Below are 20038 nucleotides of genomic sequence, written 5' to 3' on the forward strand. Positions count from 1 at the left end.
TATAAAAATTCTTAAGGAAAAGGTGAAAGATTTACCAAAACATAGAATACCCATAGAAACAGATCATTTAGAATTATATACTGATGCTAGTGATATAGGATGGGGAGCAGTCCTAATAGCATATGAGAAGGATGGCATAGATAAAGAAAATACACATATATGTGGATATGCAGGAGGAACTTGGAAACCTAATGAATCAAACTACCACATAAATGAAAAAGAACTATTAGCTGTAAAATATGGGATTAAAAAGTTTCATTATCATTTATTACCTGTTAAATTTGTAGTAAGAACAGATAATACTCAAGTAAAAGCCTTTATTACTAATAAAATAGAATTATTACCAGAATTAAATAAAAGAAGAAAATGGCAATCTTTTTTCTGTTGTTATGATTTTGTAATAAAAAATATATCAGGAACAAAAAATGTGTTAGCTGACTATCTTAGCAGAGAAAATAAACAATGAAAATAGAATATACAAGAAGACAAGCTCAACCATGGAAAATCATATCGGGATTTTTAATAATATGGACTACTACTTCAGAAGCTGTAGAATTTATAAAAAATTTTGCTCTCGAAGGATTAGATGAAAATAATACAGAAAAACTAGAAGAAGCATACAAAGGATTTCTAGAAATAGAAAAACACATTGGTTATTATTTCACTCCTAATAGAAGGTATATTGATGAATTATTAATATCAATTATTAGAAAATTAAATGCCATTGAATGTCATGCATTTTGTTTTTGTAAAGGGAAAATTTAATTGTTTGTTGCTCTTAGCAGGATATGGAAAATTTTGAGAAATATATCACTGATGTCACTTCTCATATCTCAACCAATAATGAGAAAATCACCAAACTCCAAAAGGAGATAGAAACCCTGGTTCAGGAGAACCAACATTTTCTGAAACAAATTATGGAAGCTATAAAAGACAAAACAACTCTACAAGCTTCAGTTGCAATCCCTACAATAAAACCTATAACATTTTCATCAAAGCTTGTAACCATGCCATCACCTTCAACCAACATATCAACTACTCTGTCAAATTTATCAATGAATGATAGGCTGAAACACTCACCTGAGATAGTGAAAACATATGAGCAAATGATGAAATATTATGATTATAAATCTAACCCTGATGTTTGCAGACTGACAAAATCTACAAAATATCCCAGATATATTTGTTGTGAAAATGCAAAACCTGATATAGTCTATAACCTGTTTATACATGGTTTTGTTGACAAGATCTTAACAAATGAAACCATGTATTGTATATCAAAGCTACCAAGTATAATTGTCAAATCCGTGGAAGCTATGATACGGGAAATGGTAGCAGGCTCATATGGAATACAAGTTTTTGATGTATCAACCGATCTAGTTGGAAAACCCATAATAATATGTCAACTATTTAAATTGGGAAGGAATATGGCAGATATTGTGGGAGAAACCAAAAGCTTGAAATTGCCAAATCCCTGTGATATTAACAAATTCCAGGAATGGTTATGTAAAAAACGAGCCATTGGACTAGCTACCCTCAGGTCCAAAATACAAGATATACTACGAGCTCGGAAAGCTATAATTATTTCTGAAAGCCATGGTGGAGGTTTCACCGAAAGTATAATAACCTTATATTATGATAATATTATACAAAATTCAGGAACTATGGCATTAGAGATAATGCTTGATAAAATAGAAAACCTGAAATATAATCATGCAAAACATACTACTGAATATTATCAAAGAATAACAGGTCCTCGAAAGAGACCTATTATCAGTCTAAAAGATGATGACAAAGGGATGAATTCTGATCCCTTTGCATAATACAAAAATGGTGTAATACACCAGAATACTGCAAATTGAATGGTGAAAACCAAAAAGTTATATTACCAGGAGATTCCAAAAATATCATGGCAGACAAAGATGAAGAAAGAAGAAAAGAAAAAGCAGATTCCCTGGAAAAAGATGACAGATCCTGCAAGATATCATGGCAGACACAAAAGATAAAGATGAAGAAAATATGAAGAGACGACAAAAGAAGAAATGGCAGATAAAGAAAAGAAAAGATTCCTGAATTATTAGTAATTATGTAAAAGAAACCGGTTATCCCGGTAATCTGTAACCATATAGAAAGACTACTATAAATAAGTCCATACATGAAATGGAAAGGATATCTGAAAAATTTCTGAAGTTCAATTCTCTCTCTCTCTCTGAATATGTCTGGCTAAACTTCTTTACTCTCTATAAACTCTACTAGGAATATATCATAATAATAGAAACAGATTATTTTATAAGTATTATATACAATCAGAATTGGTTCAGAAAAATAATATCTTGAAGAATAGCGATATGGAAGAGACCGTGTGAGGACTCCTGCATCCAGCCAAAGAATATCCAAAGGAGCTTGGAGAGCGTTATGGATAATAGGGCAAGGGTGAGTTGAGACTTCCGGTGACCAGAAAGCTATTGTAAGAGGTAAAAAATTCTGATTTAAATCTGATTGTGTATGATAGCATTATAAAATAATGTTTTCTGAGATTATGATGTATAATTAGTATGAGGTTATAGAGATGATTTCATTTAAAATAATGAATTTGATTTTGTCTATTGCTTACTACATGCAAAAAATAACCATATTAATTAATACGAAAATGCATGCACCTTCCCTCGCCTTCCCTCTTTAGGGTTGTGTAGATATATAAACGATCCAGGCACCAGATATAAACGATCCATAATGATATATAAACGATCCATAATAATAACCCCCAGAAATCTGACAGTTCTTGGGTGAGCCCCGTGCAACGTGTATCTAAGAAAGGAGGTATTACTGTGGTGGAAAATGAGAAGAACGAGCTCATCCCCACTCGAACAGTCACAGGATGGAGGGTATGCATGGACTACAGAAAGTTGAACAAGGCCACGAGGAAGGATCACTTCCCTCTTCCATTTATTGATCAGATGCTTCACAAGTTGGTCGGTCACGAGTATTATTGTCTTCTGGATGGTTATTCGGGGTATAATCAAATCTGTATTGCACCAGAGGATCAAGAAAAGACTACCTTCACTTGTCCATTTGGCACGTTTGCTTTTCACAGAGTTTTGTTTGGCTTATGTGGTGCACCGACCACTTTTCAGAGATGTATGATGGCTATATTCTCTGATTTGATTGTAAATAATGTCGAGGTGTTCATGGACGACTTCTCCGTCTTTGGACATTCATATGATGAATGTTTGAATAATCTTCGTGCAGTACTTAAAAGGTGTGTGGAAACTAATTTGGTGCTCAATTGGGAAAAATGTCACTTTATGGTGCGTGAAGGCATTATTTTTGGGCATAAGGTCTCTAAAAAGGGTCTTGAGGTGGACAAAGCCAAGGTGGGAGTCATTGAAAATCTTCCACCACCTATTTCTGTGAAAGGAATCCGTAGTTTATTTGGTCATGCGGGTTTTTATAGGCGTTTCATCAAGGACTTTTTGAAGATATCTAAGCCGTTATGCAACTTGCTTGGGAAAGATGTGCCTTTCAAATTTGATGATGAATGCTTGACGGCATTCGAGACTCTCGAGAAGAGTTTGATAACTGCACCAGTTATTACAGCACCTGATTGGACAGAGCCTTTTGAAATGATGTGTGATGTGAGTGATTATGCGGTGGGCACAGTTCTTGGGCAGCGCAAGAATAATCTCTTTCATGTGGTCTACTATTCTAGCAAGACTTTAAATGGAGCTCAAATGAACTACACTACTACTGAGAAGGAGCTCTTGGCTATAGTCTTAGGTTTCGAAAAATTTCGATCTTATTTGCTTGGGATAAAGGTGATAGTGTTCACTGATCATGCGACCATTCGCTATTTGGTTTCCAAGAAGGATTCGAAGCCTAGACTCATTCGTTGGTTGCTCTTGCTACAGGAATTTGAGTTAGAGATCAAGGATCGAAAAGGTACTGAGAATCAAGTAGCTGACCATCTCTCTAGATTGGAGAATCCCGAGTCTACTTCACATGATAAGACATTGATCAATGAATCTTTTCCGGATGAGCAGTTGTTCACAGTTCAGGAGGAAGAGCCATGGTTCGCAGATATTGTGAATTATCTTATCAGCAATATAATGCCTCCTAATTTGAATACAGCTCCAAAGAAGAAGTTTCTATATGAGGTGAAGTGGTATATGTGGGATGAGCCGTATTTATTTAGACAGGGAGCTGACCAGATCATCAGGAGATGTATCCCATTCTGTGAGACGGAGGGGATATTATGAGACTACCACTCCACAGTTTATGATGGACATTATGGTGGTGAGAAGATGGCAGCTCGTATTCTGCAAGCAGGTTTTTTCTGGCCTACTCTGTTTAAGGATGCTCATCAGTTCGTTTTAAGGTGTGATCGTTGCCAAAGAGCGGGAAATATTACGAGAAAGGATGAGATGCCGTTAAACATGATGCTTGAAGTCGAGGTCTTTGATGTTTGGGGAATCGATTTCATAGGGCCATTTGTCTCATCCTGCAACAATCAGTATATCTTGCTGGTAGTCGATTATGTCTCAAAATGGGTAGAAGTCAAAGCTCTGTCGACGAATGATGCAAAGGTAGTGTTGAATTTTCTTCATAAGCAGATCTTCACAAGGTTTGGAATGCCACGGGTAATCATAAGTGATGAAGGGTCGCATTTCTACAACCGTAAGTTCACTTCTATGATGCAGCGCTACAATGTGAATCATCGTGTTACTACTGCCTATCATCCACAAATGAATGGTCAAGCGGAAGTGTCTAATAGAGAGATCAAGCACAGTTTAGAGAAGGTTGTTTGTCCGTCAAGGAAGGATTGGTCTTTAAAGCTCGATGAAGCTGTTTGGGCTTATATAACAACATATAAGACTCCACTTGGGATGTCCCCGTTTCAACTTGTGTATGGTAAGGGATGTCATTTACCTGCGGAGCTTGAGCATAAGGCCTATTGGGCATTGAAGAAGTTGAACCTGGATCTAGATGCAGCTGGAAAGAAGCGAATGCTTTAGCTAAATGAACTTGATGAATTTCGACTCCAAGCGTATGAGAACAACAAAATGTACAAGGAAGAAGTGAAAAGGTGGCACGACAGGAAGTTATATCCTAAGTCATTTATGCCGGGGCAGCAAGTTCTTTTATTCAACTCTCGTCTCCGAATTTTTCCTGGAAAGTTGAAATCAAGGTGGTCTGGACCTTTTATTGTCAAAACTGTGTTTCCACATGGAGCGGTGGAGATTTTTGAGAATGATCTGGACCAAGCATTCAAGGCTAATGGTCAGCGTTTGAAGCATTGCTATGGGGACACGGCAAACCAGGAAGTGGTTAGTGCCGTTCTATTGTCAACTTGATTAAGGTACGGTACGTCAAGCTAATGACAAAAAAGAAGTGCTTCTTGGGAGGCAACCCATGATTTGTTGTTACAGGAACCCTTAGAAGTTAGTAACCTATCCAAAACCATAAAAAAATAAAAAAAATAGGGCAAGGAAATTTTTTTTCCAGAAGACCCCTGAGCGCCTGCTCAGCTCTGCTGAGCTAACGCTCAGGGCCCGACTGGAAGAAAATTTTTTAAGTCTTATAAAAATCCAAAAAAATCTGAAAAATCCAAAAATAAAACACAACCCCATTACCCACGTTTTAACCCTCAAACCCATTCCTAATCAAATTTTACCCTAATCTCTACCCTATATATACATACAACTATTCCATATACTCCCCATACACTTTCTAACCTTAAAATCTCTCCCATATTCAAAAACACAAATCTTAAACACTTTTTCTCAGTTCGATGGCACCCAAGAGATCCAGGACTATTGATAGCAGTAGCACTGTCCCTACTGCTGATTCTTCGAGGCTTACTGTTGTGAGGCCTCGTTTGTTTGATAGGGCTACTGAGGAGGAGTATACTAGGCTTTTGGGTAAGCTGATTTTGAAGGAGAGGGGATTCTTACCATCGGGGAGGGATGGTGAGTTGTTGTCAATGATTGCTGAGAAGGGTTAGACTGCTTTTTGTGAGTCACCAGAGGCAGTTCCGATGAGCGTTGTTCGCGAGTTCTATGCAAACGCGAAGGCTGAAAAGAATGGGTATTCTGTTGTGCGGGGGATGTCGGTGGATTATCACCCTGCGGCGATTCGCCGTGTGATTGGGCAGCGACAGAGGAAGCCCACGAAGGAGAATTGGAATGAGAAGACTGCTGAGGATTTTGACTTGGATTTGATTTGTGCTACTCTCTATAGGTCGGGCACAGTTTGGACCTTCAAGACTGGGACTAACAAGTATCGCCATTTTCCGGGGATTGCGATGAATAGGTATGCCCGTGCATGGAATGCTTTTATTTGCGCTAATATTCTGCCTACTTCACATGCACATGAGGTTACAGTTAAGTGTGCACAGTTGTTATGGGGTATTTTAAATGAAGAGTACTATGTGGACCTTGGTGAGTTCATCTACCAAGGAATTCTGAAGTTTTTGAGGGGAGCTAAGCACATGAACATCCCTTATGCATCCACGGTTACAAAGCTTTGTCGAGCAGTGGGAGTACAGTGGCCGTCTCATGAGCAGTTGCAGCTGTCGGCCGCTCCTATTGACTCCGGGACTCTGCATTCGATGCAGGAGTGGACTGGTGGAGAGCCCGAGGAGCATAGGCTGGGTTATCGTCTTCCAAGAGGGCGTCCAGAACGTGGTGTTACCATGGCGAGGCCAAGGCGTGATGAGGCTGGTTTATCTAGAGCTCAGGAGAGTGCTGGGATGGCTGATGCCCAGTATAGGAGGTTGTTGAGGAGGATGGATGCTATGTATGAGACGTAGATCAGGTTTGCTCAAGAGCTCACCGTTGCGCTTGGGACTGCTTTTAGGGGCCTTGGAGCTGACATCCAGTGGCCAGTTTTTGGTGAGGACTCTGCATATCCGCCTCCTGATATACCACCCTCTAAGGGTGATGATGATGATGATCTCTCCGAGTAGGTATACACTGTGTTCCTTCCTACTACCTTCACTGAGGACAGTGAAGATTTTAAGTTTGGGGGTGGTAGTTAAGGAATATTTTGTGTGTGTGTCATATAGTTGCATATTCATGATAGTTTAGTTCATATAATTGCATACTTTTGCCATATAGTTTTTTTTTGTTTTTTTTATTTATAGCTTTATTTATCATGTCCTGTAGCTCATGCATATACCATTATCCCTTTTGCGTTGCTGTGCCAATTGATTTGTGATATTGATGTGAGTGTAGTGATAGCGTTAAAGTGATGTTGAGCCTTGTAGGTTGACATGCATCCTAGAAACACTTGTAATTTCACTAAGTCTTAGAGAATGCTTAGGGACTAGATTGTTGTTATGGTTTGATGGTTTTCGAGGTTAATCTATTGATTATGCTTAGAATTTATAATAGGTTCTTAGTGATAAAAGGCATGAAAAGAAAAATTGGAGTAAAAAGTGGAATTCATTGCTAATTATGGCTAGGCGTCAAATGGCTAGTAGCCAGCTCGTATTTTTATGAGAGTAGTCTAGGGTTGAGCAAGATGGAGTGAAACGCACTTGCTCAGAAATTATAAAAAAAAAAAGAAAAGAAAAGAAAAGAAAAAAATAGAGAGTTAATGCATAACTGATCACGAGTGGGCTCTTTGGTATTCGAGTTATTAAGTTCTTAGGGGACTTTGTGCCTAGTGACCTAAGGCTTTTATAGTCTGGGATCCGCTAACCTAACGCTCGCTACATGGACGCCATTGCATAAGTCTTTTATGGACCTCACTCATTGCACGGTCAAATAAGCATTTGTTTGTTGTGATAAATAAAAAGCATGATTCCGTAATAAGCTCCAGTAATCTTGAAGTATTATAAGTCATTTTGTGCCTAGAATTTTATTATTCGTATAATCATGTGATTAATTTGAGGATAGTCGAGTTATGATAATTGATCTAGTTTGGAAGCATATCTGTTAAGAATCCGCATACACCACGTTTCCAGATGTATGTTAGTTTGCATGATTTGATTGATCTTTATTCGCCTAATTGCATTTGTTGAGATGTCGTAAGTTGGTTGGTTCGGTCGTAGTAAGGGGGATCGCTGCATTTCATATAGATTGCATTCATGTATGTTTTTGTTTTGTTTTTGAGTCTGTGACGCTTGAGGACAAAAATCGATTTAAGTTTGAGGGTGTGATAAGTGGCATTTTATACCACTTAGAACGTCTTATAATGGCTTGAATTGGTGTCTTGAAATCAAGTATTTTGTGTATTTGATGTGTTTTTCTAGTGTTTGTGCATTTCAAGGGATTAATTGCATTTCTGGAGAGATTTCATCAAGAATAAGCCTTGACATATGTTTGGCATTGCAAGCGGGAAGATAGGAGCAGAGTGCAGCGAAGAAACAGGAGAAAAATAGAGCATTTTCCAGAAGGGGTCTGAGCGTCCGCTCACCTCTGCTGAGCGACCGCTCAGGAAGCTGAGTGCCCGTTCAGGAAGCTGAGCGCCCGCTCAGGAAGCTGAGCGGCCGCTCAGGGATGAAATATTAAAATAATTATTTTGGACTCCTGATTCTGTTTAACTTCCAACTTCTGAGTTAGATGGGTATTATGGGACTCCTATATAAGTAGTTTTCAGAGACGTTTTACAAAGGTTGGATCGTAGTATTAATCGAAGAGCGAGGAGATAAGGAAGAAGACCGTTTTAGCATACCACAACGAAGAGGAAGCATATTTTCTTGTGATTCTTTATTTCGTTGTAACGTTGGATGCTAGTTTTCTTTACTTTGAACCTATTTACTCTTGTGACGTACTCTGGTTTAATATAAGTAGTTTTAGTTATTATTCTCGTGTGTTATTATCATGTTTTCATATGAACCCATGATGACGATGAGTGCTATCATGGGCTAATCGTGATCATGGGGTCGTAACGGATTTACTATGGAATTCTTTAGTTAGTTGTTTAATACCTTAGTATGTGATGATTGTATGATATCTAGTATTGGTTGTGCTTATTCGTCTTATGTACGTCGCGAACATATAAGATATGGTGTTAATCTCTTGTGAAGCGACGGTTGATCTTGAGATTTAGAACTTTCCATGCTAGCATAGGTTCATGTATGTGTATGCATGATTAGTGGGTAACTCTAACCATTTTATTTGCCCTGTGTAATCAAAAGGAATAACTTGTGCTTAAGTCGTTATGTTGTCAAATTCTGTAGACATATAGGGACTCAACATAATTGATGTCTATTCAACTTCTATCTTAATTGTGGATGCTTGGTAGAATGGTATTAGTACAATGAAAGTTGGCTTTTATCAGTTTTGTGTTGTTCAACTAATATTATCATTGTTGCATGCTAAGGGTAATAACAATAACTATTGAAGGAAGTAGTAATGAAGTTGTGATCTGATGTGTGTTTAAATATTGTTAATTCAAGTGTTAATTAAGTGCTTAATTCTCGTGGTTAATTGTAGTTAATAATTAGTTACGCAAATCTAAGTGTTATTGTTTTAACATTGAGAAATAATCATACATTGGTGAGTGAGTGTAATTGAACATAATTAGTCTAAGTCTATGTGGGAACGAACTAGAAAGTATTCTATATTACTTGTGAACACGTATACTTGCTTGTGTTATTAGCGCGTGTTTTCGCCCTAACAGCTGGTATACCTGACGGTGTACTAAACATTGTCCATGGCACCACTGTATGCCCTCTAAGTTGTTAAAATTCTAAATTTCTGTTTTCAATGCTTTTGTATGCTGAGTTACTTAAATTTATACATTCACACTTTCATCTTCTTTTTCAATCAAGGATAAAGAGCAAGTATGAACTAGGTCACCGCAAGACCTTAGACTGTTTAACATAGCTATGCAATTTATTTTATTAAAATGTTTTAGCTGTGGAACCTAATTTTTCACCTCTCGTACTTAAAAATGGTGCAGGATATTGTTAATGCCATCTGTGATGATGAAGATATCAGAGCTATATCATTTGTTGGTTCAAATATTGTCCGTACTCTTGCCATATGTTCGTGAATTCAGGATTTATAAAATTGATTTTGTCTATAGATTCTTTTGACTTGTTCAATTGATACATGTATTGAGTGGTGGGAATCTATCAAGTCGCAGCTTTGTCGAGGATTCACAAATGATTTTGTTGGAGAAAATAAAAGAATTTTATTTCAGAGTGTATCCTTGATAGTAATCTGCTGAGCTGCAAACGTACAATATATATATATATATATATGATGGACACATTTTCTAGGTTGGTAATTGAAGAAGTTTTTATGATCATATAAATAAAGGTACTCGGCTACCATCATGATTAGAGTGTTGTGAACTAGGATAATATTTTGTGTTTTTTGTAGCAACATATAAGCACTAAAATGGATTCTTAATACAAATTTAAGATTATGCAATAAAAGATTAACATCCAGTGTCGTAGTTGAGATACTGATTAATATTATTTATTTATTTCCAATTAACTATGTTGTTATTGATCATTTATGTTATTGATTATTGCCACACCAGGTATGGGATGTTGGTCCAGTGAAGTTGAGGGATATGAAAAGGGGTGTTGATCAGAAGGAGTGGAGGATTCCCTTGTAAGTTTTTTATGATGGAAGAGCCCGGAGAGTTAAAACAGGAAGTGATCAATGCTACTGTTGGGGCAGCTTCTGGTACTGTTTCCAGAACCCTTACTTCACATGTTATTAAGATTAGATTCAAGGTCATTACTTGTTTGCTGAAGTGCTACCAATATAGACCACTTCAGAGCAGTTTTATGGAGTTCCTTACATATGGTTTCACTTGCACATATAATTCAGTAGGCAGAAAGAGGTTCATAGGTGGACTGAATCACTTGCTTGATTGTTTAGGTAGAGGAAGAAATGTTGATGTGCAAGTTGCATTTTGGTAAATTTTCTATTTGTTCGCAGGCTGCATCAATATTGCTTGATGAGAAGAGGAAAGATGTGTCTGCTGACTGCAGTTAGGATGTTATGTATTATTATTGGAACTTTGTAATGTTAGGATGAATAATTTGTACTTTTGGTAACAAAATTCTCAAGTTGACTATGTATTCAATCCTTAATGTTATGTTTTGATCAAGTGAAGTAGATTTAGATTTTATTATATTTTCAAATTCAGAAAGTGTAACCAATATTACATTTTGTTATTTTGGTATAAAGAAGAAAGATTCTTATTAAAAATATAAGATTGTAACAAGAATATAAATGTATTATAATCTTGTGTTACAACAGCTAATATAGTGTTGCAAAAGAGTCTATTCCAACACATATTTAGGTGTTACTATAGGGTTAGGTATGTTGCAACAGAACTGTGGTTACATTTTCAACTTGTTACCATATAAATAGAAAATGTAACTATAGGTACTATATTGTAACACATTGAGAGGTGATACCAATATTTCAAAAAATGTAACCATAGATCCCTATTGTAGCAGGCTCAAATCCAACACCCCCTTATTTTCAAAAAGTATAACCATAGCCAATAATTTGGCTTTAGGTAACATTTTTTGGTCATTTTAACACTTTTTTTTTGGTGTTGCTATAGGTCAAAAATGGTGTAGTGAATATATCCTCTAATAGATACCTCTTTTTGAGAGATGTCAAAAGAAGTTATCGAAAGAGAAGGTATTGCCAAGGTCTTAATACATATCTTCTATTTGAACTCTTCAGTTGACTCGTCATCCGAGTCTAGACCCTTCTTCATGTTCTGAGGATATCGATAATCTTCGTTATCATCGAATCGTAGTAGCCTCAGAAGATTCCACAAAAGACGTTCGCAATTGCCACTAGTTTATCCAGTTCAACACAACCATCTCAAACGAATGTGCCTATCTTAGCTTACTCATTGGTACTATATCTAATAGTCCAACAGGAACTCGATATGAGCTCAAGCATCCTCACATAGCTATACACACTCATACACACTCTCGTTTCTAGTTTACTATAACCTCAGCTCTGAAACCAACCTGTAATGCCCCCAAATCCGGGGTCAGAGGATTTGGTCGTCACTATAAAACCTCAATCCAAATCAACATGTTTAATCAATAAACAAATTCCAGCAGAAGATATTTAACATCTATGACCGTAAACTAATCCAAGATCTTTTAAGATTATAGTTCTAGAAAATAAGATATCCAAATTCTAGAAATAATTTCGTTCACTTTCTTTTGGAACTCTTTTCAACAAATTCCAACTCAATACTAAACCCACTAGTATAGCTTTGAAAAGAAGTATACTAGTCCCAACTATACAATACACAACTATAATATAATATAATATAAACAACCTTATATAATAAAACTTACACTAATTCGCAAACCCTAGACCAACCACCTTCCAAAAGCTTCTTCTTTGTTTTCTTGATCTATGCCACTGAACAACGCAAGCTAATCCTCACTGGAGGTTAAATTTAAAAACAGGCAAGTATGAGCGAATTAAATGCTCAGCAAGTTCTTTATAACATATATATAGTTGTTTTGATATAAAACCGACATCTGCATTAGAGCAGAACATTTAAAATCATAATTGTTGAATCAGAAAATTTATTAAAGAATCGGATAATTGTTTCTCACTATATTCAAAACCCTTTTTGATATTTTTGAGCGAAATAATTCTGCAATACTTTAAATCTTAACGAGAATAAAACTCGTAAAACAGTGTTTACGGAAATTTTGTAAAAAACATAATAAGAAACAATGATTATGGATTGAATCATAAGCTTATTCAAAACCAAACTCTTGATATTAATACTTATTTTTTTCATATTAAATTAGATATCAATACGAACTTTGATGCTCACAACATCCCATACTGAAGTCAACATCAATCATCTATACTAATACCACCTTTGATATTTAACAACAAAGTAAGTATCAGCATAAATCAGAAACTGAATCAAAACTGTATTTCATCTTTAATCCAAAATAGAAACAGTTGATAAATCATTTATTCTATGATTATCAACACAATTTAGAAACAACAGTTTAGATTGGAACCAATTATGCACTATGTTTTTCGTGATGGTCAGTCACGAAACAGCACCGGTATCCCGCAACCATACCGTAAATATAGGTACCGGTATCCCGCAGCCATACCGTACCTATAGGGTGCCAAGAAAAGCTTATATTCGCCTTGAAAGATATTACACTTCCGTATAATAGCTTGCGCTGGACCGGTGCCTCGGCCTCTTACGCAACCAGTAACCATCCAATCTTAAAACGTTTTATAGAAAAGGAGTCGAATCAATCGACATCCTAAATAATTTTATTCTCCCATTCACTTGGGCAGGAATAGTTGCAACAAAATCATTTTTCTCAAAATCCAAAACAGCTATAAATCCATTCATTTTATAAGTAAAATCACTTAGCTATTCTGAACATAGAATAGCAGAAGAGTACTTGCATAAACAGAATCATTTAATTCAGCGATATGTAAAACATTTATCTATTCTGAAATGAGAATAGGGAAAGCAATACTTGCATAATAAAATTCAAAACAAATATCACTTGAACAATACGTGATGATAGGGATACTTGCCTTTGATTTTTTTAATAGTTAGTCACACTTGTTGAAAGTGTTTGTCCTAAATCCAATCATGTATGATGAGTTAGAAAGAACTTTCTTGTATTCCTATTTGATTTCATTGAAATTAATAAAAGACTTGTTTTGGTTTTCTTATGGGTTTTATCAATTTAAAGTGTTTTAAATAAGATGTTCCATAGTTTAGAGTAAAGTTTCTAGAATTATAATGAGATTATAGTAGTGAGATCTAGAAGATGATAACTCTAGACTTAAACAATTCCTGATCATAGGATAACTAATCGGATGTTAGTGGATCCGCAAAGATTGGTACATACTATGCTTGCTCCCTTCAGGAGGATGTCTGTTCTCATAGGCATTTGTGTGGTGACACTATAGCTAGTATGTAGGTGCTTATTAGGGAATAAGTTCACTGAACATGACTCGATAAGTTGAACAACTAATGGAGATTACTCACGTGTCAATAGTTATTCGCTGAGTGATAGATGTACAAGTGTCCTTAGACTTGAGATCGTTAAAGTTATCTTGTATATAATGAACCGTGCTTTGGTTTAGTCCTTAGTCTCAAGGACATCCATTAAGTCTATTCTGGGCATAGGGATTTGTGTATAGAGATAGTTAACGTCAATAGAGGATCTAGCCCTTCCAGTATAGGAAGAGAATATCCTATGTTATTCTTAGTATGCGAGTTCTGGAATCTCTGGCCAGAGTGTATGAAATTAGAAAGGAGTTTTAATTAGCATTAATATGAACTTTACATTATGAATAAGAAATCGTATGATTAAATTTGATAGGCCTGACATGAGATCCATGCCTTGTCTTTAATCGGATATTGTAAGGGTAGAAGGAATTTATTGTACGGTAACTAGTCACTGACAGGTTCTTGGTATTCTAAACAGTGAATTCATATTATCCGGATAGTCGCGATATGTTGAGAAGCATCACTCACGATGTAGAATAAATATAATTAATCAGTTAATTATATTTAGTGAATTTTAGTATGCATGTAAATAATTAATAAAAGTTTATTATTATTTATTTCTACTACCGGCATAATATTGAACCTACAGGATCACACCATAAAAGAATATTTTCTTTGATGAAATAATGAGAGAGATAATAATTTTCTAAATAGTTTAGAAAAAGAAATAATGATTGAAATTGTTTTAATTATTATTAATGCATTTTATAAAGATAAAATATGGGGCTAATATATATATATATAATGATATATTATAAAACCCTAGGAGAGCCCTATAAATAGAATGAGATGGCTCATTCTAAACACACACTTGGTTTTGTTAAAACCCTAAGAAGAGCTAGCCTTCATCTTCTTCCTCTCTCTTTCTCTCTCCCAAAACTCCATTTTTATAAAAGCTTGGTTTTATAAAAAACTTCATCGAAGAGGATCATTCTTGGTGGATACCGATAGAGTGCTTCACACACTGAGGAGCAACTGCTAGCAACCATATTATAAAGCTTCGATTTTCAAGGTATGGTTACGATTCCTCCGTTTTTCTGATTTATACGTTTTTCTATATGTGTGATACATAGTTTTTACAGAATAATTGTTATATCACGCTTCCGCTCATCCGTAAATTCCTTCATATGTGCGATACATGAGATTTTTTTATGCATGAATGGATTTGTTATGATTTTTGCAAGTTTATTTAAATTTAATTATGAATTAATTCGAAATAATTTTTGCATAAGATCTTGACTACTGATCTGGGTTCTACAAGTGTTGTAGATCATCTAGGTATTTTTTTCTATGTAGATTATTTGTTATGAATTTTTTAAAAATTGTTTTAATTAAAATTCATGAAATAATTATGCATGTGAATAAAAAAATGATTAAAATTTGCACAAGTACCCCTGGCTGATCTGATAATTTTCTGTTACTTCCTGATTTAAGAAATTATATTATTTTGATTTTTATTAATTTATTAATTAAATGTTAATTAATTTATTAATAGTATAATTAAAATGATGAAAATATTAATAAAAGTTATTAATTAGGGGAGTAAAGGAAAGGGGGTCTGGTTTTTTGTAACGGCACAAGTGAGCAGACAAACGGCTGAAAGTAGAAAATAAAGAAGAAATAAAACAAAATTGCAACGGTCGGCTGCTGTGCCAGGCGCGTGCGCATTTACGGAATACATTACACACATTAATGGCTTAACAGTGTTGTAACGCATTACCGGAATGCGTTACATCCTTTGTAACGCGTTCCTGCAATGCGTTACAGCCCGTTTGTCCACATTAAATTTGATTTTTTGGGAGTTTCTCGTAACTCCGTTTTGGGCGTGCAATATATCGTTGGATTCGTTTTTCCGAGACGGATCTAATGGGGTGGTTAAATATTTTTTATATAAAAGTTTTGAACTTTTTATATTCCCGAAAGTGTTTTAAAGCATGTTTTAATTGCTTTTAAATGCTATAATAAATCCATACATCATTATATCAATGTGTGACATAATATTACTTGCATGCTTACTTGTTTATTTATTTTTATATATGAGCTATATGCCTATGTTTACCATGCGATGATAGATTTAGGTGAACTTAAATCAAAATAAGGCATGCTCTAGAAAATCTAGAATAAGAATCGTTTCTTGCGTTAACAATAATATTATGAATACAATCATGAGATTCTTGTGTTTATGAAACACGTAATTAAATATGAATTTTCAATTTTGAGAGAAAGGATGATTCTGTCAAAAGCAGATTTCGATCTGTAAGAAAGGGGTATTAAGTGACGCCTCTTGACAATGCTCCCCCGATCTGGGAATCATCTGATTATCGATTATTGATTTAAAATATTTAATTTAAAAGGAAGAATCTTTTTATAATATGATTATTATTGTAACATAATATAATCCCTCTAAAATTAAATAATATCAAGTAGTAATTAGCCAATGACACAACGAGCGTGTGTCGGTCATAGCCTTCCAACATGGTAAAAAGTAGTTCTTATTTTTAAATTATTGTCCTTTCGTGCTACAGCCGAGGGCTTTGATTTCAAAATAATAAATCTTGTCTATTACATAGAGATTTGTACATTCAATTAGAATCTAAAGGTCGTTACGTGCTGCAGCCGTGGGTCGTTGGAGACTGATTCAATTGTATGAAATGTTGGGTTAGACTTGACTTAGAATATTGAGTCTGTCGTACTACAACCGTGACTCAATTATTGAAGAGGATAAAGTTTTATTAGGTAATAACATAAGATGTAATTGACAAGAGTTTTCTGTCTATTGAACATCACATGACATTTCGTGCTACAACCGAGGTTGTGTGATGGAATGTAGGATCCCTATTCCCACTAGCATTATGAATGCTTAATTTTTCACTTAAGGGGGTTGTATAAATTAGATAAACTAGTGGGAGCCACTTATGAATAAAGACCCGATTCATATAGTGTTTTGAAATGAAATTGAATATTTGCTAAGTGTTGTTATGTGTTCATCATTTACAGATTTACTATATATGTTATGTCTTCTGCACTATCACTCCAGAGTATACTAGATGCTCACAAGTTGACTGGTCTTAATTTTGTTGACTGGCTTCGAAACTTGAGAATTGTTCTCAGGGTTGAGAAGCTGGAATATGTGCTTGACTCACCTAAGCCTGCTGAACCTGCTGACGATGCATATAATGATGAACATGTTGTGTATCGTAAATGGATAGATGATGTAAATGTTGCTCAATGTATCATGCTAGCTTCCATGAATATTGAGCTACAGAAGCAGCATGAGAATATGGATGCTCACACTATCCTAGCGCATTTACAAGAGTTGTATGATGTGGCAGGGAGGACAGCTCGATATGAGATATCGAATGAGCTGTTCGGCTGTAGGATGTCTGAGGGATCATCTGTGAATGGCCATGTACTTAAGATGATTAATTTGATTGAACGTCTTGGACAACTTGGTTTTGCCATGGATGGGGAGCTGAGCCAAGACTTGGTCTTGCAATCACTTTCGGGTTCGTTTTTGCATTTTGTTGTGAACTTTCACATGAATAAGTTGGATGTCGGCCTGGCTGAACTCCACAACATGTTGAAGACTGCGGAATCGAATTTTCCCTCTAAGAAGATCTCTGTTCTTCTAATTGGTGAAGGTTCCAATCCTAAGAAAAGGAAGAAGAACCCTTCCAAGAAGAAGAAAGTAGGTGAGAAAAAGCCGGTTCCACCAAAAGCTGAAGACCCCAAGAGCAAAGCTGTTTGCTTCCACTGTAACAAGGTGGGGCACTGGAAAAGGAACTGCAAGGTTTACCTTGCAGAATTGAAGAAGAAGAAGGGTAGTGAGACTACCGCTTCTGTTTCAGGTATGTTCATGATTGAAGTGAATATGTCATTAAATCAAATTTCTACTTGGGTATTAGATACCGCCTGTGGTTCTCACATTTATAATTCGTTGCAGGGACTAAGGAGAAGTAGGACTCTTGAGGAAGAGGAGGTGATTCTACGGATGGGAAATGGAGCAAGAGTTGCTGCTGAAGCTGTAGGATCATTTCATTTACATATGCCGACAGGCAAGACTATTGTTTTAAATAATTGTTATTTTGTTCCCTCGATTGTGAGGAATATTATTTATATTCTCATGTTAGACTTGGCTGGATTTTTGTTTGTTATTTGGAATAATATATTTTTAATTCTTAGAGATAACGTTCTTTATGGAAGTGGTATTTTAAATAATGGTTTGTATGTATGTGACGTAGAGCATAATTTACTACAAATTCAACATACTAATAAAAGAAAAAGGGATGATGAAAATCTCACCTTTTTGTGGCACTGCAGACTTGGTCATATTAGTGAAGATAGACTGCGGACATTGCATAAGGAAGGGTTACTTGACCCCTTTGATTTTGAATCATATCCTACATGCGAGTCTTGTCTATTGGGCAAAATGACCAAATCTGCATTTAGTGGACATGGAGAGAGGGCTGCAGATTTGCTAGGATTGGTACACACAGTTGTATGTGGACCAATGTCTACGCAAGCCATAGGTGGATTTTCATACTTCATTACTTTCATAGATGATCGATCTAGATTCAGATATATGTATTTGATGAAACACAAGTCTGAAGCCTTTGAAAAGTTCAAAGAATATAAGCATGAAGTGGAGAAATAAACCAAACATAGTATTATAACTCTTCGATCAGATCGAGGTGGTGAATACTTGAATGGAGAGTTTCTAGATTATCTCAAAGAAAATGGTATAGTCTCCCAGTGGACTCCTCCATATACTCCACAGTTGAATGGGGTATCTGAAAGGAGAAATCGAACTTTGTTAGACATGGTTCGGTCCATGATGAGCTATGCGGATCTTCCAGTAATCCTGTGGGGTTATGCATTGGAAACCTCAGCATATTTACTGAATAAGGTGCCTTCCAAATCTGTTCCTCAAACTCCATATGAGATATGGAAAGAAAGGAAACCAAGTCTTAAACACGTTAATATTTGGGGATGTCTAGCTTATGTCAAAAAAGTTGACCCTGATAAGCTGGAATTTCGATCCGTAAAATGTAGTTTTGTGGGATATCCTAAAGAGACTTTAGGGTATTACTTTTACACCAATCATAGGGTGTTTATCTCCAGACATGCTACCTTCTTGGAAAAGCAGTTTATCCTTGAAGGAATCAATGGGAGCAAAATTGAAATTGATGAAATTCAAGAAGCACAAACTACTACGGTTCAAGTGAAAACACCTGTTTAGACTGAACAACCTTCTATGGAACAGCCCATTCGTAGGTCAGGGAGAGTGTCTCGCCAACTTGAGAGGTATTATGGCCTTATCATTGAGAATGACAATGAGTTGTTAATCATTGATGATGACGACCCTATGACCTATAATGAGGCTATGAGTAGTGTTGACTCAGAGAAATGGCAAAGTACCATGAAATCCAAAATGGAATCTATGTATACCAACCAAGTATGGACTTTTATTGAAGCACCTGAGGGTATGAAGCCTATTGAGTGCAAATGGGTATACAAAAGAAAGATTGGAGCAGATGGCCAGGTGGAGACCTATAAGGCCAGGCTCGTGGCAAAAAGATTCAGACAAAGGCAAGGGATTGACTTTGATGAAACTTTTTCGCCTATAGCCCTGTTAAAATCAATTCGGATTTTGCTTGCGATTGCTCCTTACTACGACTATGAGATCTGGCAAATGGATGTGAAAATGGCCTTCCTCAATAGGAAACGTGAAGAGGAAGTATATGTGACACATCCAGAGGGTTTTCTTTCCAAGGGAAATGAACACCTAGTGTGTAAGCTGCTGCGAACCATATATGGTTTAAAGCAAGCTTCTCGTAGATGGAACATCCGTTTTGATGAGACAATCAAAGAGTTTGGTTTTATCAAAAACATAGATGAACCATGTGTCTACAAGAAGGTTAGTGGGAGCGCGGTAACATTTCTTGTATTGTATGTGGATGATATACTTCTTATAGGAAATGATATACCGATGCTGCAATCAGTCAAAGTGTGGCTATCGAAG

The sequence above is a fragment of the Apium graveolens genome, chromosome 5, assembly GCF_009905375.1.
Source record: "Apium graveolens cultivar Ventura chromosome 5, ASM990537v1, whole genome shotgun sequence".
In the NCBI taxonomy this organism is placed as follows: domain Eukaryota; kingdom Viridiplantae; phylum Streptophyta; class Magnoliopsida; order Apiales; family Apiaceae; genus Apium; species Apium graveolens.